This window comes from Saccoglossus kowalevskii, chromosome 8 (genome assembly GCF_978046115.1).
Source record: "Saccoglossus kowalevskii chromosome 8, keSacKowa6.1, whole genome shotgun sequence".
Lineage (NCBI taxonomy): Eukaryota > Metazoa > Hemichordata > Enteropneusta > Harrimaniidae > Saccoglossus > Saccoglossus kowalevskii.
In genome coordinates, this window is record NC_140648.1 from 20,972,220 (window position 1) to 20,999,252 (window position 27,033).

Sequence of the window (27,033 nt, forward strand, 5' to 3'; positions counted from 1 at the left end):
ACTATGAATGTTTGCTCTGTTAATATACCAGCTCACACTTCATCGGCAGTTTAGTATGTTTTTCGATTAACAGCGAAACTGCTACATTATCGAACTGTAAAGTAATATATATATATAAACTAGAAATTTTTACTCCAACAGAGGTCGACATACAGCGTTAACGACCCGAAGAACTCGTTGCCAATCAAAGCGAAGCAGAGATTTACAATGAGCTCTGAGGGTTACAAAAAAATATGTTCACCACTGTGGAATGAAGACTTGTATTATATCGGATATATCTTAAAACAGAAACTGTGGCACTCAACGCCCATGCCCCATTTCCCAGTCCATCCACATAGAACTTACGGTATGTATGCAAACAAATATACAAGTTGAGAGAGTTCAAGAACAGTGATTACCTTTATTGAATTTTATCATGAACTCTTTTTTTACCTGCATAAACCTGATTTCAGCAGCCTTAACCTGGCGAAGGACTACTTTTTATAAACAAAACCGGCAACACTATGTGCGCGCTAGCGAATCTAGTGGCAAGCGCGACCACCAATCACGGGAAATGTTCTCCTCCAATAAGATAAAAAGTTGTTTCATGAATATTGAAAGTTATCGCAATTCCTTGACAAGTTATTAGCATAAATTATTCCTAGTACAATAATAAATTATAGCGCTATGGAAATAATTTGTTAATGGGTATTATTATGGGATATGGAGGCTGCCAACATGCTACGAACAGTTTCAACGTGTTTACACTTAGTGCTCAGTACCTTTATTTCAACAGCTCGCACACACTCAAAGCGCCAAATATATGACGTATCCAGTTTCATTTACCATGTCATTTTCTTTATTTTAAAAGGCATTTGTTTCACTGAAACATCAAAACAGCTGTCTCATCTCTGCTATCTTCATCTATCTTCAAGCAAAATTTCTGCACCAGCAAAAGTACTAAATCCGTCCATCAGAACCCAATTAATTTTGCCTAATGCAAATTATTAATCTGACATTCACAAAAGTGTTCAATTGTCATATTGGTGCCGCCTTATGATATATACCGATTAAAATTGGTTAAAAATAAAATACATCGGGTGATTGATATGCATGGATATTAATAAATGTAAGGCAAATAATGTTTCAATTTGAGATTGAAACAATTCTAGTAATGTACATAAATACTGCTCATGCTATTCTGAAAGATTGTTTGTAATAATGGTAATGTTGGTGCACTTCAAGACGTTCGTAAATACGGAAGCGACCTCTTGATTCAGTTGTTTCGGATGAATACTATAGCTGAACGCGACACCTTTTCTGAACTGTGATTGACAAATTGCCGATTTATTTGTACGGATATTTTTTTACCCCACAATAGATTGGAATTTATTACTCAAATATCGCGTAGTCATCGGTTCTAAAGCGTTATTAAGGTGCGTCTTCAGTATTGTGACTGAAAACATAATAGTACACTGAATAAACAAAAAAGCAAAGCAAAATAAGTGTTTTGGGTTATTTTATTTGACTAAGTTGTAGTTGACCACGCCATCTCCACAATTTTAGTTAAACAGAGACTTCGTTTTAAATCGGTTTAAATCTGCGACCCAGTGTGGTAGCTTCCGAGAGTGATGATTTTGATTTGTGTTGCTGAAATCGAAGGTAGGTGCATATACCAAGACTTGCTATACAATAATTTGTAAAATAACGTGACTATTGAATACGATTTTACGGCAAGACCGACTTTTTAATTATGATAAGATATGGTATGTTCAGTTGTCCATCTACAATGTTTAATGTGATTGGCTTGCAATGTACCAACATATTACATAAACTAAATTCGTTTTTACTTTGCCAGTATCATCAAAGATGAAAGGGAAAGGTATATTAATAGAAAAATTTCTGTCCGGCGTCGTCGTTAATAATTGTTATTGTATGCACAATAACTTTAGTAATTCTATTCTAAAATTTATCAAAGTTGGTCACCTAATTCTTCCCTTAGTATGAACGACAGATGTCCTGTATGAAAATATCATGCAAAATATGAGAAAATCTGATAAAAAATGTTGACTTTTTCTACTTGACTGATCACTGGTGATACAAATTCAAAAGTTACTGATCTCAGTAAGAATATGCAGTGTTCTATGTGTTCAATAAAGCAAATCATTTATCTTGTAATAATATCGTTAGTGATGTATCTCCCAAATGAACTCCTATGAATTGGGTGCCAAACTTGTTATCAAGATCTAAAGTCAATAGAAAATCTGTTTTGTTCAAAGTTATCAAATCAAGACAATACATAAAAAATGTTGCATCCATATTTTGAAAAGAAAATTGTACTCACAAATATGTGTTCTGTATTTGACAAATAGTTCATTCGACAAATGAAAATCAAAATTCACAGGAATTTGTTTCAGCTATTAGAAAAGAATGATAGAGCTTTTATAGTACTAATTTAAAAACGCACTCTAAAAAAGATTGCAGTGTTTGAAGATGTAGATTCTTAGGAGGCAACATTACTGTTGACACCAACTAACTATTTAAGTTGATTTGCATACAAAGCAGAGCTTACAACATGATAGTTATTTATTGAGATTTGTTTTAACTTGTCTAATAACACAGTAGTCACACAATGAATATAATAAGGCAGTTCATATTTGTCTCAGTGAATCATTAATTGTTGACAGACACCTGTACAAATTAATAAAGCCAGTTAAGATTTTCTGTTACCTTTATCTGTTTTCTGAGATGAGGCATTTGTTTTTATACTAAAATTTCTGAATTACTTTGAATAAAGCTGGCATTATGTCCCTTAACATAATTAAACAAATTAGGCACCAATGTTTTTGTAACATATTTACATCTATCAAGGATATTCAGTAGACTGCTTTCCAACTGTTGTTTCAATCCCAAAACTTGTTTGTATTCAAAATTAATTATGACAATGCATATTCATATTGACACAAACTATGATAAAGGAATGATATTATATAACAAAGGACAAGGTCACCAAAGTTCAACTATGTTTGTTGATTTGTTATGTGTCTGAGTTACGTGTTTATTAATTTATATTCTCACATGTGCTTGTTAAACAATAAAATTGAAGCACTATTCTAAATGAATATCTAAAACACTCATTTCAACTGGAAACGCGCATTCATGGTTGCTGGACTAACATTCCACATAGGGCCTTTATTGGTCTGACTATCTAGATAGCAGGTATTCTCCAACATATACTTTACTTTCTGTGCGATCCCCACAATTCAAAAATAAAATACATCAGTACAACATACCAGTAAATATAGGGTGTCTGTACGAATAACAAACTGGTTAATCCACTTAGGGTTAAGAAGATTACTCATGTAATTGAACGTATACTTTACTAGTTAGGTGTTTATTTAGTTAATATATAGTGAGATTGGAAAGTTTCAAGCTTGGGACAAACCAGATGGTGACAAGAATTATTACAGCAATGCACAGTGGAAGCATCGCTAACACTAAGTGTTTTAGATTTACTAGAATCATTTGATAACTGAGCGGGATTACAGCGAGTTGTACTGATTGGCCAATCTTTCACACAGTAATTGGAATCGTATCCACTACCAGAACAAAAAATCTATTGCAAAAAGGTTTCTTGGATAAAGTTGTCAGGTTACTGGCGGGTTTCAAAGCAACTACATTCGGATCAGAGGCACGAATTTGAAGCACACATGTTCAGAGAAGACCAAGAACTCGGTCTTGTAGAAAGATTCAAGAAAACTGTAGTAGCGACATCTTGGTCTAAATCAAATCACATGTGATGAATAGCTCTCATTGCCACAATGATACATGTACATCGAAGTGCACTGAGACGAGGTAAGAATGCTGATCGATATTGAAATGTGTGGCATAATAAGGGCAATAAATAACTATCTTTCATGATTTAAAGGAGTCTAAGAAGAAGCTCTATTAGTATTGGTCTTTTTCATGTTTAACATCATTTAGATGTTTGCTGCAAAATGTTTAGTAAACTAGCATTGTACTAAAAACACTAAATATAACACGTCATCCTTTTAGGATATGTGTTAATGAATGAATGACTGATCCACATCAAATTAGAACTTGGCCTGAGTGTAATATTTATTAGGATAATCAGAAATATTTGATGTCATATACACTAGTTCATGCATGTTCAAAAAAATGTTCATTTGACACCATCCAGAGTTAGGAAATAAACGTCTAAACAAGTTATTCATGATTGCCTGGAAAGTACTAGAGGCGTGAGTTGAGGTTTTAGTTCATTTGAAGTTGAATTAGTGATAGCTGTTTTTAAAAAGTTAGTCAGTGTTAAATAATGATAATTACAATACAATAGTCTTTTTGCTTTATTGTTCTGCGTTCGTGATGTTTCAATAATCCTATCATAATAACCAGTCACATATTGGGTAAGGTTTCCGTGTATGCTGCGAACAATATTGCATTATCTAAATATCTATATTCGTTTTGTCTGAGTAATCGCATACTATTATCTAATCATTTTGTGAACATGATAATTTCATGCTCCAAGGACTATTCCAGGAGATAATAGTGGTATATATTATATAAAGTGGTGGGTGATGTACTGTGTGACAATATACAATGAAATGTTGTAGGTAATGAGCAACGTATTTGCTGACAATTATGATTCAACTTTCCAAATTAGTGCAACAATTTTTATTTTATTTTGAACATTCTATGTGCCTAAAATTGCGATTTCATCTACCATTTTACTGCCCTCAGTGATAAGAAGATGTAAGTTGCATAGCATCATGGGAATAAATCCATGATTACAAAATACCCGTGACTACGCTAGAAGACTAACACCACCAGAAACTCTGATTTAATATTCGTATTTAAGGCAAGTGTTTTTTTTTTCTTACAGTGCCGTATCAAATGTCGTACCAACTTCATGAAGATGGACACTATAATGTGACTATTATATATATAATGTGTCCAACCTCAGCGAGATCGCACCGAGCTGCATAGTCTGGGCGCTTAAAGTCACCATTTTTGAGGTAGGCCTTATAACATCAACCTGGAGGATTTGGTGTACGCCTACATTAGACTGTGACAGTTGTCTCTAATAATTGCAATATTTGTTGATATACAACAGCTGTCTCTGTCGCAATTTATACACAATTAGTGCACACATTTTTTAAATTCATTTTATGATAGTTGATATTAATATTAGATGTCTATGAAGAAAATTGTTGCACCTAAAAAAAATTTAAATCTATATAATATAACCCGATTGAAATAGAACAATAATAATGAAAGCAATCTAATATTCACGGATTCACTCTAGGTTTATTATATTGTACTAATGCTTTACGATATTTGCCAGCACAAGTTGCTTAGGGATAATAGATAAAAAAAACATAAATATTTTGGATTTGTCAAAGCTTTCATACATACTATTTAAAATATAAAAAATAGTTCGTAATATAACCCAAATAAATAATTTCTAATTATTGATAAAAAGAAGCTTGCATATTTTAAATGTAATTTAAATTTATTTGTTTGTTTGTTTGTTTGTTTGATATTTAAGACTTAAGGTAGCGAGACTATTATTTGTGTTGAAAATTACGATTCTCACATTTATTTATTAATTGATGAAATGCATTATAAACTTTCATATGACAAATTCAACATAACATAGAATGTCATGTAAGTTGGTTAAAATGTTGAATTTCTGAAGGGAAGCAAGGCAGCCTCAGTAGTGTTTTCCAAAATCAACAACACAGGTTAAATGAAGTTTCAAAGATAGACTCAAGACGAAGCAATGTTATGGAATGGATGTGTTATCAGTAGCTTTCTGACACACAAAGAGTGTTTCCAAACATTTGAGTGGTTTATCGCCGCCCATGTTTGTTTCACAAATTAGTCATTTGCATATGAATGTGTCAGACACAAGGTCACACAGCCACTGGAAAAAGTAATTGATTTTGGTGTTTTCATCTGCCGATTTGATCGAATTATAGCTATCCTATTCCTTTATTTTTTTAGCCTTACACATTTGGATGCCCCTACACATGTTAAAACAGACCTTGTAGGGAAAACAAATCGATTTTACCGATAAACAAGCTGGAAATTCTTTGCTGTGACTTCATGGACATTCTCTAGGAGTTTATTATTTTCAAAATACAAGGTCTTTAACAAAAAATAGCGTATACTTATCGTCGTAAGATTAGCACCACCAAATTTTCACAGCTTTAGGGTGAAAATGAGTGGAACATGAATGTGTCCATACAAACTATTTCGTGGATTATTTACCAACAACGTGGTTTGAGTTGAGGGCAATGCGACTGAAAGGGAAACTAAAATTCAGCACACTATTTTTTAAAACGCATTGCTTGAATAAAACTGACAAGACACATGCAATTTACCAGACTAATGAGCATCTAGGAAAAGGAAAAAAAAAACTTCATAAATACGTATTTTATTTTTTTACAGAAAAAGTAATTTGTAACGCGTAGAATGCAGATACGGGCATGAAAAACACACTTATGAAAAGTTTGATGTCTGGCGATTCCAAAAATATATACTTTCCTGGATCTGTTTGTAGTCATTTTGTCACAATTAGAAGAAGAAAACAAGTATGCAAATAATAGTCACGCTACCTTAAGCTTCTGTTTTAAAGTAGACAATCCAAGATTGAAAATTTCGCAGTTTATGTTGTTATTAAAAAACCTGAGCAAACGACTTAAAACCCCATTCTTATTGACTTCAATGCGTTCAATTGGTACACTAAAAAGGGCCATTTTCCTAAAACTACGTGTAATATGTAAACTGAAAAAAGAAGATAATTTACAACAACTGTACAACCCTAAGACACATAAAAACCATATCAAAATAATCTCTGCGTGTTGCTAACGTGGCTATATTTAAAGTATTGCACATAATTAATTTCATATTGTCTGTCCATTTCCCAGCCAACTTAAAAGCTTGTCTATATACAAATTTACAAAAAATACGCTCGACTCTTCCAATGCGTTTGATATCAGTTTGATGGATACATTTTAAAATGAATTTACACTGATACCATGGTAAAAAATCACTAACATTATCATTTTTAAAAAACTAAATATACCAAATAATGCGTTTATTGATAAGACACTTTGCACTATTGTACAGTGATCATAACACACGATAAACAAATCATGTAATCAAGTAAGAATAATAAGGTAAGTTCAAGTGTAACATTTAAAAAACAGACATGTATAGTTGTTGTAAAAGATATTATCAATGGCGTGAATAAGTGTGTTTACTTAAATTCAAACCTGTCATGAAACTGTAGATACAATACCCAATATTTGTGAATGTGAACATTGACACTTCAAAACAGATGAGTAATTAACTGAAACGAACAATAACATCTTCGAACCCACTTCCTCGCAAATGTGACGCGTGTAAGCATTTTTTACATTAAATATGCTGCATACACTCGATAATAAGTACTGTGTACATTATAGATGCATACCGTAGACGTCATACTAAAGTGTCCTGTATATAGGTTGAAACATTGCATGTGTGTTTGTTTTCTGAAGTGCCTAAAATAAAACAGTTTCAAAGAAAAGTGCTTTAGTTTCTCTTATCGACGTGTGTACATGTCATATACATAAACACTTATAAAACACGCATAGTCGAGTGTTTTACCTTGAAACATCACATGTGTGTTTGTTTTAGGAAGTGCTTCATGATAAAACAATTTAACAATTTGGAAGAAAAGTGCTTTAGTGTTTTACTCTCATGAACACAAATGAGTCTTATGCATTAACACTTTGCGAAACATTTATAGTCACAAAACCAGACAATTTCTTTAATTAAATAATAGGAATTATTTAGTATCATGTTTGCTTATTCGACAAAAATCGATACAAATACTAATTTATGTTTGTATATATATGTTCCCAGAATACATGGCAGTTATGTACTTTTTTACTAAGTTTTCCAATCACATGATTTACAAAAAACAAAAACAAATGGCAACTCTTTGACGTGGAGCTATTTTGTTTGTATCAAAAGGGAATTGTAACCACACAATTATTGTAAAAGTGAGAATGAGAAAAAAATGTATTTTTTTTTCATTATGATGGTGTCATGTTTATCATAAACCAACACAGATATTCAATAAATACATTACATAAACTGTTCACAGATTGTAGTATGAATACAATCAACTTAACACGGACTAAAAGTTCATCTATTCTGACCTTGCATTGTCACTCACTGTGACGATTCCAATTATTCAGCTGTACGATTGTCATTGGTTCTTCGAAGGCCGGTCATGTAGATTGCAGAAAACTCTTGTTGCTCAGGTTGTTGTCTCAGTGGACATGTGTCTTATTTTTATCAGACGTTACACCAGCCTTCTCTCGGGTAATTTAATATTACAATGAAATTTCAGTTTGTGACCTTTGATTAATAATAATCAGCGCAAATCACGCCCAGGCCAAACCTCATACTTGAGAGATTTCCATTTGAAGAGTGCATTGAATTGTGCGAAAATCTATGTTTATCAACACAAATGTCGCACATGCGCAGTAATTTCCCAACACCTCCAAGTAAAAGACTAACATCTACATGTACCAGTGGCGTATATGACCATGATCAACGTGGTTTACTTGAAACGCGACCTGTTCATTCAAGAAAACAATGGCTTACTGTGAAAGGTCAGATCAAACGAACGAAACTCGAAAGCTGCCAAAGAGGGCACTAATCGCAAACTTACTGTGCCGGGGAAATTTGGCCTTAACAGAGATATTTGTAAATAATGCTTGTTTTGATATATATTTGATGATCATCACTAACTTCAATTCAATTATTTGTAGTAGTTTCAAACCAATGTGCAAGTTTAGGTTTAGTATGTGTTTTCTGAATGCCAGTTGATTCAATAGTGTGGCCGTACTGGCGTGTAAGTGTGGTGCATGGATGGTTCGGTAATTTCTGTGACAACGACATAAAACAGTATATGTGTGTTCTCATTAGACGGACTCTCGGCTTCCACATTGGTACTTATTCATTTTTGCGTTATATACAAATAAATTACGATTATTATTATATTTGAATATTGTAATTATTATATAATTCTTCTAAGCTGACATTAGTAATTAACACGTTATGGTTTAGTTGCCTGGCAACCAACATACTAAGAGGGTCGGCTAGGGGTATTTTTGTAAGCGTAATCAAATGTTTTTATTTTCGTAATAATGTAATTTAAATAAATAAAAAACGTAAATTCGTAGACATGGGCAAAGTGTAAATTGTAATTAGCTATTTTATTCGTCCGTAATTTGTACAAAGCTCTTATTTTTTGTAAGTGTATAAAGCATTTTCCACATTAAATGTCGTAATTCGTGCGCAATTTATAATTTTGATTCTTGAACACAAATTATCAAATATATTATAAAAATGTAATTAAGAATTGGCTTTATCTGTAAAAGCCTATTTTTTTTATTGTAAATGGAACTCATTTTATTTCCTGTAATAAGGTAAAATGCCTTTTTGATTTCCTGTAACCTGCCAGTGTACCAGCTACCCCCCTTGCCCCCCCCCCCGTCGTTGTTGGTAATACTAGTCTTTGACGAAAATACTGTGCACAATAAAACCTATTATCCACGGTAATTTTTCGAGGTGTGGGAAAAGTTTGAGGCGCGTACTAGAATTGGAGAAGACAAGACGGTAGGCAGCGAAACATATGGCGATCCTGAGGAACAGTGTTTTAATATAATAATACCGTCAAAGTTTATGACACACCAACGCAGATAAAATTCGCGACCATGCACACCGTCGATCTCTGTATACATTTGCTCCATGGGTCTTTATTTTATCATATTAATCTGAGAGATCGAATGTTCTACCATGATCACTAAAAAAGTAGATTGCCTCCGGGCACACCCGGTGGAAAGCACGTTCTATAAATATAAACACGTGTCGGTTTATAGTTGCACACTTACATAGATATAATTTGGATATACAATAGAAACTGTCGTATTAGTATAGTTTCATATTGAGATTTGATTATACAATTTCTTTTAAAACGTTTTTAAAGCATTTTTTTAAAGGTCATAATATTACGTTATATACTCACGCACACAACCTTGGGCTGGAGGATTGCTTCTAAACAACAATTTTTGTGTTTTGCAAAATTTTGCACTTTTATATTGTTTAATTCAAGTTGTTAGTGGGTCTTACTAGATTCAGAAAGAATGTGTATATACTTTTCCCGTGGGTGACCCAATAGTGAACACATGTACCTTGTGTAGATTTGTCATAGTATTTCTAGTAGCGACGCAGAATTTTCAGTTGCGCCTAATTCTGTAAATTAATGTGGGTGATAAGGGTTATTTTGATGTAAATAAACAATCTGTTGTATACGCCACTTGGAACTCAAGTTTCAAGGACAACTCGCGACAAACCCTCTGCTTTAATATGACGAGAGTAGTTTAAGTTGGACTATAGGGACGACCATGAGGGCGCTGTTCATAATCGGATGCGATGACGTCATACGAACAGCGCCCTCATGGTCGTCCCTATAGTCCAGCTTTAGCATAAATAATGACGTCACAATGGGAATTCGTGCATAAATTAGCATAAATGAGGAGCAATGCCTTAAAGGGGATCATTTGAATGAGGATGACGTCACAATGGGATATTGTGAATACATTTGCATACATAAAATTGATGTGAATACGAGGTCGTGTCGAGGTCATCGTGAATACATTTGCATAAATTACCATCATTTTTTTTTAATTATTTTTTAATTATTTTTAATTATTTTTAATTATTTTTTAATTGGACAGGCGTGGACGAAAGATTTTTCAAAATGTGTCGTAGAGGGCGCTCACACACACACACACATGTTAATAAATACACGTCATTTTGAAAACTAATGGAGTTTATTGCACAAAAGAAGTAAACAAGAATGAAATATTGACATGGAGTATATATTTATGACATGGTTGAGTATTTTTTAACGTCACAAAAAAACATACGATGTGAGTAAGGAAAATAGTTGCGTAGTGTATAAATGTTTAGCGTGATTAAATATTTCTTTGTTAACACCTCGAAAAATACGTAGATACATGTAAATGTGCGGCGTGGTTAAATTTATTTTTAATGCCACAAAAAATACGAGTACATAAACGATTCGATTAAAACACAGAAACGAGAAAAGCCAATAATAGTAAACATTGATCAATAAAAAATAATTCATTCTATATATACATATGTTGTTTATTTTTACATTTCTTACTTCCTTTCAATGAGTCAAGCAGTCTGTACACTTTTTTTTATTCCATCACTATAATCAGAATCGCTCATCTGTCGTACAAGAAAGAGAGAGAGAGAGAGGATAATATTAAAAACCGATAGTTATATAAAGAAAGTATAAGTTATGTGTTGAAAATTTAATAGTATGAATTATCCCGTAAAACTGCGGTCATCAATCCGCTAAAATGCAAAGTATGCAAAATCGGTTGATCGACGTACAGTTTGTTTTTCAAAAAATGGCGGACTACGCTACTATGAGTTAAAATGTATAATTACCTGATCGTTTCACAGAATAACTTTTGACATACATAATCATCACACGGAATGAGTTTACGGTGTAACGTAGCGATTTTCGTTTTTCCCCCAGACGAAGAAAATATGTCCTCGCTTCTTGCCAAAGATTCAAAGGCGGTAGACCAAGTTTGACCTTCCGTGAAAAGTTCATCTCATGGACACTACGAGTCATACAGGACGTATTGGCAACACATGGCTTGAAAGTATTTGATGATTGTAGATCCACGTACGAGAAATCTTATAAATTCCATGACATGACTACCGTACGAGTCATAATAGTCTTCGTGGTAAGGGTATTTCAGACAGAAAGTGGCCCAACGCGTTCCACTCGCGAATATCAACGGTGTTTGATATAAGCGATGTGTATCATTCCGAAGCACACTTGTGAATGCCAGTCTGAACTCAATCACAAGATTAAATGTAAGGCGTGTCTAGTCCTAAGTGTTCCCAACGTGAAATAGACCTCCCACGTAGATGATAAACAACAGATGTTGGTATATTTATGTTATCTAAAACATGAACACTCACAAACAGCCTGAGGGATATCGAGTTTCAAGTTGAAAGCGTGAATTTCGACCTGCGTGTATGGGATACTGATAACATGACTCGACATTCTGTTGACCCCGGCACTATCAGTCAATTCACTGACTTAAACCACAGTCACTCTACTAGGACGGTTAGGAAGCGCCGCGTCATTCTATTGTACCCACCCTTGTCTCCATAAACATTGAAACAAGAGAGGTGTTAACGAGTTAAGAAGTCATTAGCATTAAACAGGCGACGGAAAACACGCGATAAATCATGAGACAGTGCGAGAGTTGCGTCATTTTCCCCCACAAAGCATTGCAATACATGGCACTTTGACCTTTCAACGAAGAGCAGTCTCAAATGCGGAAATGAACATGCTTTGTATATACACGTTTTTCGCGAGAAAATCTTGCTGTCTTGTATGGCATTCTGAAATTATAAATAGTTAATAGAATACTATATTAGTGAATTTCCCCCAAAAGTCGCCCCTGTCTCGACTGAATCAAAACATGTTGAACGGGATTTGTATCAGTCGTCAAATAAAGCGAATGGAGGGATATGAAAGCACGACAATCAAAAATCTCTTTTGTCCAATTACCTCCTATGAAAACTATGCAATAAAGCAACACGGCGACCACCTCCATAGACGAAAACATGCAAAACTTCGCCATAAAGTGACTCTAAAAACACACAAAAAATACGAGAATGGACAAAGGAATATTGTAAAGGTTTGCAGACATCAATGTTTTTAGCGATAAAATTGTTTCTAAACTGAGTGAGGGGTTTATTTTACGGACCGAAAGACTGTTAGAGATCAAGACAAAGAGACTGTCAACAAAACACCGTTTTTCTCGAGTAAAGCATCTTCAAGATTGCAAAAGAATGCTCATCTGAAAAATACAATATCACACCTAGTCACAGTTCAGTTGAGATTGTAGTTTGATGTAAAAATAAAGCACAATTTAAAAAAGTTCACGGTCTTCTCGAGGGTCTTCTCGAGCAACATCGAACGCAATAAATAATGGTGAAAAATAGTGCATTCCAATGACAAATACGTCATAGTTTTGAGACCAGCATAGGTTCTCAGAAGCTGCTCGTTCACACCTTTAACCAATAGAGCTTCCTAACCGTCCTAGTAGAGTGACTCCTAGTAGAGTGACTGTGCTTAAATTATTTTTATCAATTAGCCTTTGCTAAAATACTACCGTCATTTTCCACGTCATTAAAAAAAAACATGGCCCGCAGCGGAGGGATTTGAAATAAAACACGTTCAATCTCGTAATGACGCGTTCTCCGTGTCAATGTTACGATTATACTCGAAATTGACTATTTGGGGGATAAAAACTGGGTCAACTTGATTCAGTCAACATGAATCTGACCCAGGCAGTATGATGATTCCAGTCCGTCACCAATTCACTTGTCTGAAAAGGCACACCCCAAGGGTGTATGACGCCTTGTCTCAATTCAGGCCGAATCAAAGACTGTGCACGCCGTCGATCTATATCTGTGATCGATGTAGACGAGAAACATTCCACCACTCTGATCGTTTTTATATCATCGGTAATTCAGTGTACCGCTCGAATGTAATGCATCAATCAATAGTTTAGTTTTGAAGGTTTATTTTACAATAACTGGAAAACCGACCGAAATCGCGAAATTTTAGGATTCAATCTTTACTCAGTCAAACATCAAAACTAAGTATTCAGTTCATTCTCTCTTCACTAATAAAATGGCAGTACTCAGCAAACTATCATTCATCGTTTTTTTAAACATCATTTCGAGTATCCACGATTTCGAAATACTAGAAGAGGCAAGAACGAACGTTACATTTGAATGGTCAAATGACAAGGGGCTGACCCCGCTCGAACGTGCAACAGAATGTATTAATTACATTGACCCATTTGAAAAACAGAGTCAACCTCAAAACATTGAGAGCCATAGCCGATGCTTCAAACAACGAGTTTCTCTTCAAATGGTTCAAAACCAAATTAAATGAAGCACTATGATTCGTCACAAATTACGCTGACATCCTTAGCAGCCTGGCAAAAGAAATCACTCAACTAACCACACCACCAGATTCAAATTTCCACGATCAACGACAAAAAAGAAACATTATAGGCGATCTCCTGTTCGAGGTAACGGCCTTGGCTTGGCTACAAAGAGACAATTGTAGTTACTAGCTCGAGAAATTGACCCATATTTCTAAGACAAAATTAACCAAATTTTGAAATTATACATATTTTAATACCAAACTTGTCATTTTTACCAACAAACTACTGAATCACAGTACGTATAATAACGTATACCATTGACAAATTCAGACTCCGCTTATAAATTATACTCGATTATGTCTTTACCACTAATTTAAAATAAACAGTTATATTGGAAAGAATGAGATGAAATTTTATTATTATCATTGTAGATTCAATAAGCAAACTGGAAGCGGGTCAAGAAATCGTAAATGTTTCATATTATAGAGATGGTGCGTAGTTTGTTCTTTGACGGTAAACACGTACGCATTTTCAATGGCGAACATCGACCAGTAATAATGGCATACACTTTGTATGCTAATTCATGTTTAATAAAATGCGCTAAGTTTTGATTATTCCCAAGATGTACAGAGAGCACTCGCTTATCCATTAGACAGATTCCACTATACAATTATAATATCCTGACCGCATTGTTTAAACTCTCGTAAATCGACTGTTTGACGTGACTGGGGCACCGGTGGACGAGAAATGCGTGCGTGCACATTACATTTCGTTAACACTTTCATTCATAATAGTATCACTTGCAATATGGCGTAATATCAATCGACGATCCTCAAAATACTGTATGTATGTATGCACGTTGTAGTTCGAATGATTAGATATTTCTTTTATTTTTCCATTTTTGTCGATTCTTTCATTATGAACAGTGTTGACTTGCTCTCGAAATAAATACTTTACACCGATGTTACCGTTTGTAATGTTTATAGTGTATACGTGAAAGATATTCGCCTTTGAAATAATAATTGAAGACACAACTATATAGTCTTCAAATCAGCTGGGTGTTATTATTGAAGTAACGCACGACGCGTGATATTGTTTTAATGGGGTCTGATCGCGTTTCATAACTCCTGTATTGAATAATGCCATGAATCAAATTGTCCTAACAACATGGTAAACACGGGTCAGCAATAAGTAGCTATTTTATCGGTGAGGAAAGATCTGCTTCTTGATTGCGATTATGATTATGTCTAATATAATTTATAATAATCTATTACTCTACGTACACAACTTGAAGCGGGCTTTTCAATTCAACTCACTGCGGCCATACACAACATGGCTAGTTCCCCCTTCGAAAGAGTGCGTGCGTGTGCTGCGTTAGCAACACTATCTGTGACCACTGAGCTTTTCAAATATTTACAAAGCACGATGTGATAACTGAGGTGGTAAACTGACCATGATGTCAATATCCAACCATCTAATTTGCACAATAATAATTAAAATTGAAACCGTATTCATGCGTGGGATCTTGGTTGGAAATACAACGAAGTAACAAAAAACCAGCAAAGTGTAACAATAATAAAATCACAAACATGTGAATGTAAAGCAAAAAAAAAAAAAAAAAAAAAAAAAAAAATATTTGGTGGTTGGTTTAGGCATTTGGCATTTTAGGATTTTTTTTTCTTATCGTGCCCTGAATCAGATGTGGACGAATGTTCCTAGCTCAATGATTGTTTTGTCATTTTAACTTTTTTAGTATACCTGTTAGGTGTTCATCATCTGTCCTAAAGTTGATTTTATTGTATTTAATATTTTAATCATGATTTTTTTTGTTTCTTATTGTATAGATTACAAATGAGAAGATATTGTTTTTCGTTCACTGTTTTGTCATTTTAACTTTTTTAGTATACCTGTTAGGTGTTCATCATCTGTCCTAAAGTTGATTTTATTGTATTTAATATTTTAATCATGATTTTTTTTGTTTCTTATTGTATAGATTACAAATGAGAAGATATTGTTTTTTGTTCACAATTTTCTAGTTGTCACAAACTGAGCAAATTCAGTCTTCAGCTATAAGATTATATACAATAAAGTAACAAAAATAAGCAATGTGTAACAATAATAAAATCACAAACATTTGAATGTAAAGAAAAACAAATTATTTTGTGATTGGTTTAGACATCTGGTATTTTAGTTTTTTTTCTTGTCGTAACCTGAAACAGATGTGGACGAATTTTCCTAGCTCAATGATTATTTTGTCATTTTAACTTCTTAGTATATCTGTTAGGTGTTCATCGTCCGTCCTAAAGTTGATTTTATTGTATTTAATATTTTAATCATGATTATTTCGTTCCTCCATGTATAGATTACAATTGAGAAGTTGTTTTTCGTTCTCAATTTTCTAGTTGTCACAAACTGGGCAAATTTAGTCTTCAGCTATAAAGTTATTATATCTACCCCTTTCCATTTTAAGGGTATGAGCCCTTATTCCGAGTTTCGCCTTAGCGCAGCACTATGTTTTAGATTTTTGATTGTGGTGATATATTTTTTTATATGCAAATTCTGTTTTAATTTTTCTGTAAGTTCGTAACTTGTTTTTATGATGTGTACTTTTATTTGCATCGTGTAATGTTTCTGTGCTATGAATTTCTAAAGGATTTTTCGAATTACCTGTCAATGTTTCAATGATTTTCTTTTTTGTCATCCTGAGATTTATGTGTATTCCAAATATTATTTTTTCCATAGTCAAATTGTTTAAAATCTGATTCATGTCTTTTACAAGGATATTTTCTCAACTCTAGCAGGCTTGCCAAATTTCTTGGTTTGCTATTTACTTTGATCCATGTCTTTTACCCAGTTGTCTTTTCCCTTTTCGTCAATATGTATTCCATTCTTGTTTTACGATGAATATTCCTGATTTGTGTGTTTTTAGTATGCAGGTATATGTAGGTTTTTGTATATTCAAGTTCTCCCCCATCAGCATAAAATTTCGCTTCATAAAAATGAAATTTGTACGAGGGAGAACATCCACACACAAAATCCCGTCTTATGGCAAATCTGTCTAGACCAATGGAAAAAAAATGAAAATATATTACTGCAAATACCTTCTAAAATTAAATAGCAAAGCAAGAAATTTCGCTAGCCTGCTAGAGTTGGGAAAATATCCTCCCCCCATAGCAACTAGATTGAAATATTGGATCAAAATAAATAATTCTAACCCAAACTCGCTAGTTCACGAAGCTCACAAACTTGGAATACATATTGACGAAAAGGGAAAAGACAACTGGGTAAAAGACATGAATCAAAGTAAATAGCAAACCAAGAAATTTGGCAAGCCTGCTAGAGTTGAGAAAATATCCTTGTAAAAGACATGAATCAGATTTTAGACAATTTGACTATGGAAAAAAATATTTTGGAATACACATAAATCTCAGGATGACAAAAAAGAAAATCATTGAAACATTGACAGGTAATTCGAAAAATCCTTTAGAAATTCATAGCACAGAAACATTACACGATGCAAATAAAAGTACACATCATAAAAACAAGTTACGAACTTACAGAAAAATTAAAACAGAATTTGCATATAAAAAAATATATCACCACAATCAAAAATCTAAAACATAGTGCTGCGCTAAGGCGAAACTCGGAATAAGGGCTCATACCCTTAAAATGGAAAGGGGTAGATATAATAACTTTATAGCTGAAGACTAAATTTGCCCAGTTTGTGACAACTAGAAAATTGAGAACGAAAAACAACTTCTCAATTGTAATCTATACATGGAGGAACGAAATAATCATGATTAAAATATTAAATACAATAAAATCAACTTTAGGACGGACGATGAACACCTAACAGATATACTAAGAAGTTAAAATGACAAAATAATCATTGAGCTAGGAAAATTCGTCCACATCTGTTTCAGGTTACGACAAGAAAAAAAAACTAAAATACCAGATGTCTAAACCAATCACAAAATAATTTGTTTTTCTTTACATTCAAATGTTTGTGATTTTATTATTGTTACACATTGCTTATTTTTGTTACTTTATTGTATATAATCTTATAGCTGAAGACTGAATTTGCTCAGTTTGTGACAACTAGAAAATTGTGAACAAAAAACAATATCTTCTCATTTGTAATCTATACAATAAGAAACAAAAAAAATCATGATTAAAATATTAAATACAATAAAATCAACTTTAGGACAGATGATGAACACCTAACAGGTATACTAAAAAAGTTAAAATGACAAAACAGTGAACGAAAAACAATATCTTCTCATTTGTAATCTATACAATAAGAAACAAAAAAAATCATGATTAAAATATTAAATACAATAAAATCAACTTTAGGACAGATGATGAACACCTAACAGGTATACTAAAAAAGTTAAAATGACAAAACAATCATTGAGCTAGGAACATTCGTCCACATCTGATTCAGGGCACGATAAGAAAAAAAAAATCCTAAAATGCCAAATGCCTAAACCAACCACCAAATATTTTTTTTTTTTTTTTTTTTTTTTTTTGCTTTACATTCACATGTTTGTGATTTTATTATTGTTACACTTTGCTGGTTTTTTGTTACTTCGTTGTATTTCCAACCAAGATCCCACGCATGAATACGGTTTCAATTTTAATTATTATTGTGCAAATTAGATGGTTGGATATTGACATCATGGTCAGTTTACCACCTCAGTTATCACATCGTGCTTTGTAAATATTTGAAAAGCTCAGTGGTCACAGATAGTGTTGCTAACGCAGCACACGCACGCACTCTTTCGAAGGGGGAACTAGCCATGTTGTGTATGGCCGCAGTGAGTTGAATTGAAAAGCCCGCTTCAAGTTGTGTACGTAGAGTAATAGATTATTATAAATTATATTAGACATAATCATAATCGCAATCAAGAAGCAGATCTTTCCTCACCGATAAAATAGCTACTTATTGCTGACCCGTGTTTACCATGTTGTTAGGACAATTTGATTCATGGCATTATTCAATACAGGAGTTATGAAACGCGATCAGACCCCATTAAAACAATATCACGCGTCGTGCGTTACTTCAATAATAACACCCAGCTGATTTGAAGACTATATAGTTGTGTCTTCAATTATTATTTCAAAGGCGAATATCTTTCACGTATACACTATAAACATTACAAACGGTAACATCGGTGTAAAGTATTTATTTCGAGAGCAAGTCAACACTGTTCATAATGAAAGAATCGACAAAAATGGAAAAATAAAAGAAATATCTAATCATTCGAACTACAACGTGCATACATACATACAGTATTTTGAGGATCGTCGATTGATATTACGCCATATTGCAAGTGATACTATTATGAATGAAAGTGTTAACGAAATGTAATGTGCACGCACGCATTTCTCGTCCACCGGTGCCCCAGTCACGTCAAACAGTCGATTTACGAGAGTTTAAACAATGCGGTCAGGATATTATAATTGTATAGTGGAATCTGTCTAATGGATAAGCGAGTGCTCTCTGTACATCTTGGGAATAATCAAAACTTAGCGCATTTTATTAAACATGAATTAGCATACAAAGTGTATGCCATTATTACTGGTCGATGTTCGCCATTGAAAATGCGTACGTGTTTACCGTCAAAGAACAAACTACGCACCATCTCTATAATATGAAACATTTACGATTTCTTGACCCGCTTCCAGTTTGCTTATTGAATCTACAATGATAATAATAAAATTTCATCTCATTCTTTCCAATATAACTGTTTATTTTAAATTAGTGGTAAAGACATAATCGAGTATAATTTATAAGCGGAGTCTGAATTTGTCAATGGTATACGTTATTATACGTACTGTGATTCAGTAGTTTGTTGGTAAAAATGACAAGTTTGGTATTAAAATATGTATAATTTCAAAATTTGGTTAATTTTGTCTTAGAAATATGGGTCAATTTCTCGAGCTAGTAACTACAATTGTCTCTTTGTAGCCAAGCCAAGGCCGTTACCTCGAACAGGAGATCGCCTATAATGTTTCTTTTTTGTCGTTGATCGTGGAAATTTGAATCTGGTGGTGTGGTTAGTTGAGTGATTTCTTTTGCCAGGCTGCTAAGGATGTCAGCGTAATTTGTGACGAATCATAGTGCTTCATTTAATTTGGTTTTGAACCATTTGAAGAGAAACTCGTTGTTTGAAGCATCGGCTATGGCTCTCAATGTTTTGAGGTTGACTCTGTTTTTCAAATGGGTCAATGTATTTAATACATTCTGTTGCACGTTCGAGCGGGGTCAGCCCCTTGTCATTTGACCATTCAAATGTAACGTTCGTTCTTGCCTCTTCTAGTATTTCGAAATCGTGGATACTCGAAATGATGTTTAAAAAAACGATGAATGATAGTTTGCTGAGTACTGCCATTTTATTAGTGAAGAGAGAATGAACTGAATACTTAGTTTTGATGTTTGACTGAGTAAAGATTGAATCCTAAAATTTCGCGATTTCGGTCGGTTTTCCAGTTATTGTAAAATAAACCTTCAAAACTAAACTATTGATTGATGCATTACATTCGAGCGGTACACTGAATTACCGATGATATAAAAACGATCAGAGTGGTGGAATGTTTCTCGTCTACATCGATCACAGATATAGATCGACGGCGTGCACAGTCTTTGATTCGGCCTGAATTGAGACAAGGCGTCATACACCCTTGGGGTGTGCCTTTTCAGACAAGTGAATTGGTGACGGACTGGAATCATCATACTGCCTGGGTCAGATTCATGTTGACTGAATCAAGTTGACCCAGTTTTTATCCCCCAAATAGTCAATTTCGAGTATAATCGTAACATTGACACGGAGAACGCGTCATTACGAGATTGAACGTGTTTTATTTCAAATCCCTCCGCTGCGGGCCATGTTTTTTTTTAATGACGTGGAAAATGACGGTAGTATTTTAGCAAAGGCTAATTGATAAAAATAATTTAAGCACAGTCACTCTACTAGGAGTCACTCTACTAGGACGGTTAGGAAGCTCTATTGGTTAAAGGTGTGAACGAGCAGCTTCTGAGAACCTATGCTGGTCTCAAAACTATGACGTATTTGTCATTGGAATGCACTATTTTTCACCATTATTTATTGCGTTCGATGTTGCTCGAGAAGACCCTCGAGAAGACCGTGAACTTTTTTAAATTGTGCTTTATTTTTACATCAAACTACAATCTCAACTGAACTGTGACTAGGTGTGATATTGTATTTTTCAGATGAGCATTCTTTTGCAATCTTGAAGATGCTTTACTCGAGAAAAACGGTGTTTTGTTGACAGTCTCTTTGTCTTGATCTCTAACAGTCTTTCGGTCCGTAAAATAAACCCCTCACTCAGTTTAGAAACAATTTTATCGCTAAAAACATTGATGTCTGCAAACCTTTACAATATTCCTTTGTCCATTCTCGTATTTTTTGTGTGTTTTTAGAGTCACTTTATGGCGAAGTTTTGCATGTTTTCGTCTATGGAGGTGGTCGCCGTGTTGCTTTATTGCATAGTTTTCATAGGAGGTAATTGGACAAAAGAGATTTTTGATTGTCGTGCTTTCATATCCCTCCATTCGCTTTATTTGACGACTGATACAAATCCCGTTCAACATGTTTTGATTCAGTCGAGACAGGGGCGACTTTTGGGGGAAATTCACTAATATAGTATTCTATTAACTATTTATAATTTCAGAATGCCATACAAGACAGCAAGATTTTCTCGCGAAAAACGTGTATATACAAAGCATGTTCATTTCCGCATTTGAGACTGCTCTTCGTTGAAAGGTCAAAGTGCCATGTATTGCAATGCTTTGTGGGGGAAAATGACGCAACTCTCGCACTGTCTCATGATTTATCGCGTGTTTTCCGTCGCCTGTTTAATGCTAATGACTTCTTAACTCGTTAACACCTCTCTTGTTTCAATGTTTATGGAGACAAGGGTGGGTACAATAGAATGACGCGGCGCTTCCTAACCGTCCTAGTAGAGTGACTGTGGTTTAAGTCAGTGAATTGACTGATAGTGCCGGGGTCAACAGAATGTCGAGTCATGTTATCAGTATCCCATACACGCAGGTCGAAATTCACGCTTTCAACTTGAAACTCGATATCCCTCAGGCTGTTTGTGAGTGTTCATGTTTTAGATAACATAAATATACCAACATCTGTTGTTTATCATCTACGTGGGAGGTCTATTTCACGTTGGGAACACTTAGGACTAGACACGCCTTACATTTAATCTTGTGATTGAGTTCAGACTGGCATTCACAAGTGTGCTTCGGAATGATACACATCGCTTATATCAAACACCGTTGATATTCGCGAGTGGAACGCGTTGGGCCACTTTCTGTCTGAAATACCCTTACCACGAAGACTATTATGACTCGTACGGTAGTCATGTCATGGAATTTATAAGATTTCTCGTACGTGGATCTACAATCATCAAATACTTTCAAGCCATGTGTTGCCAATACGTCCTGTATGACTCGTAGTGTCCATGAGATGAACTTTTCACGGAAGGTCAAACTTGGTCTACCGCCTTTGAATCTTTGGCAAGAAGCGAGGACATATTTTCTTCGTCGGGGGGAAAAACGAAAATCGCTACGTTACACCGTAAACTCATTCCGTGTGATGATTATGTATGTCAAAAGTTATTCTGTGAAACGATCAGGTAATTATACATTTTAACTCATAGTAGCGTAGTCCGCCATTTTTTGAAAAACAAACTGTACGTCGATCAACCGATTTTGCATACTTTGCATTTTAGCGGATTGATGACCGCAGTTTTACGGGATAATTCATACTATTAAATTTTCAACACATAACTTATACTTTCTTTATATAACTATCGGTTTTTAATATTATCCTCTCTCTCTCTCTCTTTCTTGTACGACAGATGAGCGATTCTGATTATAGTGATGGAATAAAAAAAAAGTGTACAGACTGCTTGACTCATTGAAAGGAAGTAAGAAATGTAAAAATAAACAACATATGTATATATAGAATGAATTATTTTTTATTGATCAATGTTTACTATTATTGGCTTTTCTCGTTTCTGTGTTTTAATCGAATCGTTTATGTACTCGTATTTTTTGTGGCATTAAAAATAAATTTAACCACGCCGCACATTTACATGTATCTACGTATTTTTCGAGGTGTTAACAAAGAAATATTTAATCACGCTAAACATTTATACACTACGCAACTATTTTCCTTACTCACATCGTATGTTTTTTTGTGACGTTAAAAAATACTCAACCATGTCATAAATATATACTCCATGTCAATATTTCATTCTTGTTTACTTCTTTTGTGCAATAAACTCCATTAGTTTTCAAAATGACGTGTATTTATTAACATGTGTGTGTGTGTGTGAGCGCCCTCTACGACACATTTTGAAAAATCTTTCGTCCACGCCTGTCCAATTAAAAAATAATTAAAAATAATTAAAAATAATTAAAAAATAATTAAAAAAAAATGATGGTAATTTATGCAAATGTATTCACGATGACCTCGACACGACCTCGTATTCACATCAATTTTATGTATGCAAATGTATTCACAATATCCCATTGTGACGTCATCCTCATTCAAATGATCCCCTTTAAGGCATTGCTCCTCATTTATGCTAATTTATGCACGAATTCCCATTGTGACGTCATTATTTATGCTAAAGCTGGACTATAGGGACGACCATGAGGGCGCTGTTCGTATGACGTCATCGCATCCGATTATGAACAGCGCCCTCATGGTCGTCCCTATAGTCCAACTTAAACTACTGACGAGCACAAAGAGAACTTTCACAAATTTAACGGGGACTGTGTTATTTTCAGTGACTTGTTGAAGTGCGTTTTTAAATTAGTATTATAAAAGATCTATCATTCTGTTCTAATAGCCGAAACAATTTCCTGTGAATTTTCATTTGTCGAATGAACTGTTTGTCGAATACAAAAATACATATTTTTGAGTATAATTTTCCTCTCAAAATGTAGATGCGACTAAACAGACATGATTTTCTATCGGCTTCAGATCTTGACCAAAAGTTTGGTACCCAATTCATTATATTGATTATCTGACATCTTGTTTTCTGTTAAGATTTTATCGGTAGATTTGCAAATGTGTATCAGACTGTGCAACAACTCTCTTCATGAGTTTGCATTGAATCGCAGTCTAGTATTCCCATGCGATTTTGGAGATACATGAATAAGTCAAGTAAAAACAGTCAAAATATTTGTTCACAAAATGACGACAACAACGACAATGACGGACAGAAATTAACAGAATATACCTTTCACTTCAATCTAATTCTTTGTTGGTACGGGCAAGGTAAAAAAAGAGAATAAAATATGACAAATATTGTTATACGCCCTGGGCCGTTAAACGGCAGATCGCCCAGGGCGATTTTTCGGCAGTTTTTTAAGGTGTTATTTTAATCGTTTCTGATGTCTAAAAGTTTCCCCGCACTAGAAGTCAGGAGTATTGATGTTTATTGCTACTAGCATGAATGGGTAAGCTTTGTTTCGATAATGAGCTGCTATTACTCTAAACAATGTTGAATTAATCTTCAAATGCTTAGTTTATCTTTTGAAAACAACTTTTTTTATTTTATTTAAAAACAAATCATGTCGCTTTCCCATCAAAATCCAAGCCACAAGATCGTACAACAACATCGGCAAATCTCTCCTCTCAATTACATTAACATATTTAAATGAGCTAGGGTAATTTGAACACGTTGGCATCATCCATCGTTTTCATTGGTTAATTAGCGATTTGACCTGTCAGGTCAAAGAACACCGTCCCAGATCAAAACATGACGGATATTCATTTCTACAGCATCAAGCGTTGAAAATGCGATCAGAATCATTCGCTTACGATGAAATGAGTTGAAACGTATTTGCATTTCATAACAATTCAACGAATTTATTTTTTTCACGTTATTTTAGTCATTACTAGGTAATAATCAACAATTGTGAAACGCAGCATGGCCGTATTGCGCTACCGCGATCATTTGCTACTGAGCAATGCAGTTTGGTTCGTTTTTATTTGAAACTTCTTTTAGTAGAATATACTTTCGTTACTAATAAAATAAAACAAAATAATTGTATTTGGCGCACGAGGTTCGTTAATGTGATTTTTGGGGGGAAAGATGCGCGGTCTACTTTTTAATCCAGCAAGAAAAAAAATGTATAAAATGTTAGATTAGCTTATTCAATAGTTGCTTTCGTTCTGGGTTGTCCAACTGTCGGTGTTGAAAAATCGGCGTAGGCGGATATTTCAATGAAAATATAAGCCCCTCCAAAAATATTTGATGATCAGTTTTTGAAGTTTTGAACCGCAAATAAGGGCCCACCAGTCGTGACACCGCCCAGGGCCATTTTTCAAATGGGCGAATTTACGGCAGAATCCGGTCTAAATCATTTTGTCCTCAAACTGGAAAATAAAAGTACCACAGCTCTTGGATTAATTTTAGAGTAAAATAGCTACATTTTCATATATATTTTCTAAATATGGAATATTTTGTCAAAATGTCGGTGCAATAACAGTTATATATCCATATATTTAATGTGTTTCTCTTATTTTAAGGTCATTATTAACAGTTTATTGGTTTTGCTAACACAAAGTGGTGAACATCCTTTTCTTTTCTTGTGTTACAGAACAAGATGGTGTCTTGTAAAAGTCCCCCGCCACAGACGTTCGACAAACCTCCAGATGGTGGATGGGGTTGGTTTGTAATGTGCGGTAGCTTGGTGATTCGAATGTTAGCGTTTGGATTCACTGCACTTGCTGGTACTATCACCGTTGCGCTGCAATCGTCGATGGACAACGCTGTCTGACGCTGTTTTAGTCACCTCGATATATTTTGGTTTAACGTTCTTTATATGTAGGTATAATTTTCTGTTAAAGGGCGATAGTCAGCGTGTGGCGCACGTTCGAGTTTCATGTAAAAACCAACAATGTATTTAAAGGGCGGTGGTCTTTGCGCTGCGCATATGCGACATTTGTATTGATAAACATTGATTTCCCCACAATCCAATGCGCTCTTCTAATATAAATCACAAGTGTGAGGTTTAACCTGGGCACGACTTGCACTGATTACCACCAGTGACTTCTTCGATACCTTCCAATCACCTAAAACAATACCTAATTTTAGTAACGTATCAGTTTGCACTCGTCGTTCTCCGCAACAGTCAAAGTCGCCATCTTTGTTTATATGAGACCTATATACTAGTATCTCGCGCATGCGTGGCACGACGACTACCGCCCTTTAACACGTGTTGTGTATGTCGTAGTATGGGTTCTACATCGAGCACGCGCGGCGCGACGGCTCAGCCTTAATATAATATTAATCAAACGCTTGATTATATAGTAGTACTAAAATTCATTAATATACATAAAATAATGAATATTTTGTATCATGATTAATATCAGATTATTAATTGTGTCACACGTCCAGTTTGCGTATTTTTCAATGACAAATATGGAACGAGACTTGCCATGTTTATAGGTGCTACTTTATCAACTGTCGGATTGTTCATGATTTTTTTTGCGTTCAATGTGTATTATCTTTACATATCTTACGGAGTTATGACAGGTTGGTCATTTCAATGTCATTATCATTTAGATCATTTCCATCACACCCAATCGATATACACCTCTTCTATAAATCGCGCCCTCTAATGGCGTATGTGGCTGACACAAGGCGGTTCACCTGTAGGTGTTCATCAAGTGAATGAAGATTGAGTTTTTTTTTAGAGGTTTTACTGTATTCCTGGGATGTAAAGCGACTGCACAACCAAACACATTTTATTGGCATTGCTTTCACCCGTATACGTCATTTTTACGTCACTGAGGCACTTCGCCGGTAGAGGGCGTGATTTATAGAAACGTTTTCACTAGACTACACAATCACTTAATAACACACAACACAATATATAAACACAATATATAGACTG

At 34.5% G+C, this 27,033-nt stretch overlaps 2 long non-coding RNA genes across 2 annotated transcripts; one reads left to right on the plus strand and one right to left on the minus strand.

The window, feature by feature from the left end:
• Positions 1–10,876: 10,876 nt before the first annotated feature.
• LOC146739384 (uncharacterized) lies at positions 10,877–12,391 on the minus strand. The gene is made up of 2 exons (XR_014930173.1): positions 11,545–12,391; positions 10,877–11,319 (listed from the first exon to the last, which is right to left on the minus strand). It is a non-coding gene; the product is annotated as an uncharacterized LOC146739384 (long non-coding RNA).
• A 9,725-nt stretch (positions 12,392–22,116) lies between these two features.
• LOC146739385 (uncharacterized) lies at positions 22,117–23,201 on the plus strand. The gene is made up of 2 exons (XR_014930174.1): positions 22,117–22,751; positions 22,977–23,201. It is a non-coding gene; the product is annotated as an uncharacterized LOC146739385 (long non-coding RNA).
• Positions 23,202–27,033: the final 3,832 nt, after the last annotated feature.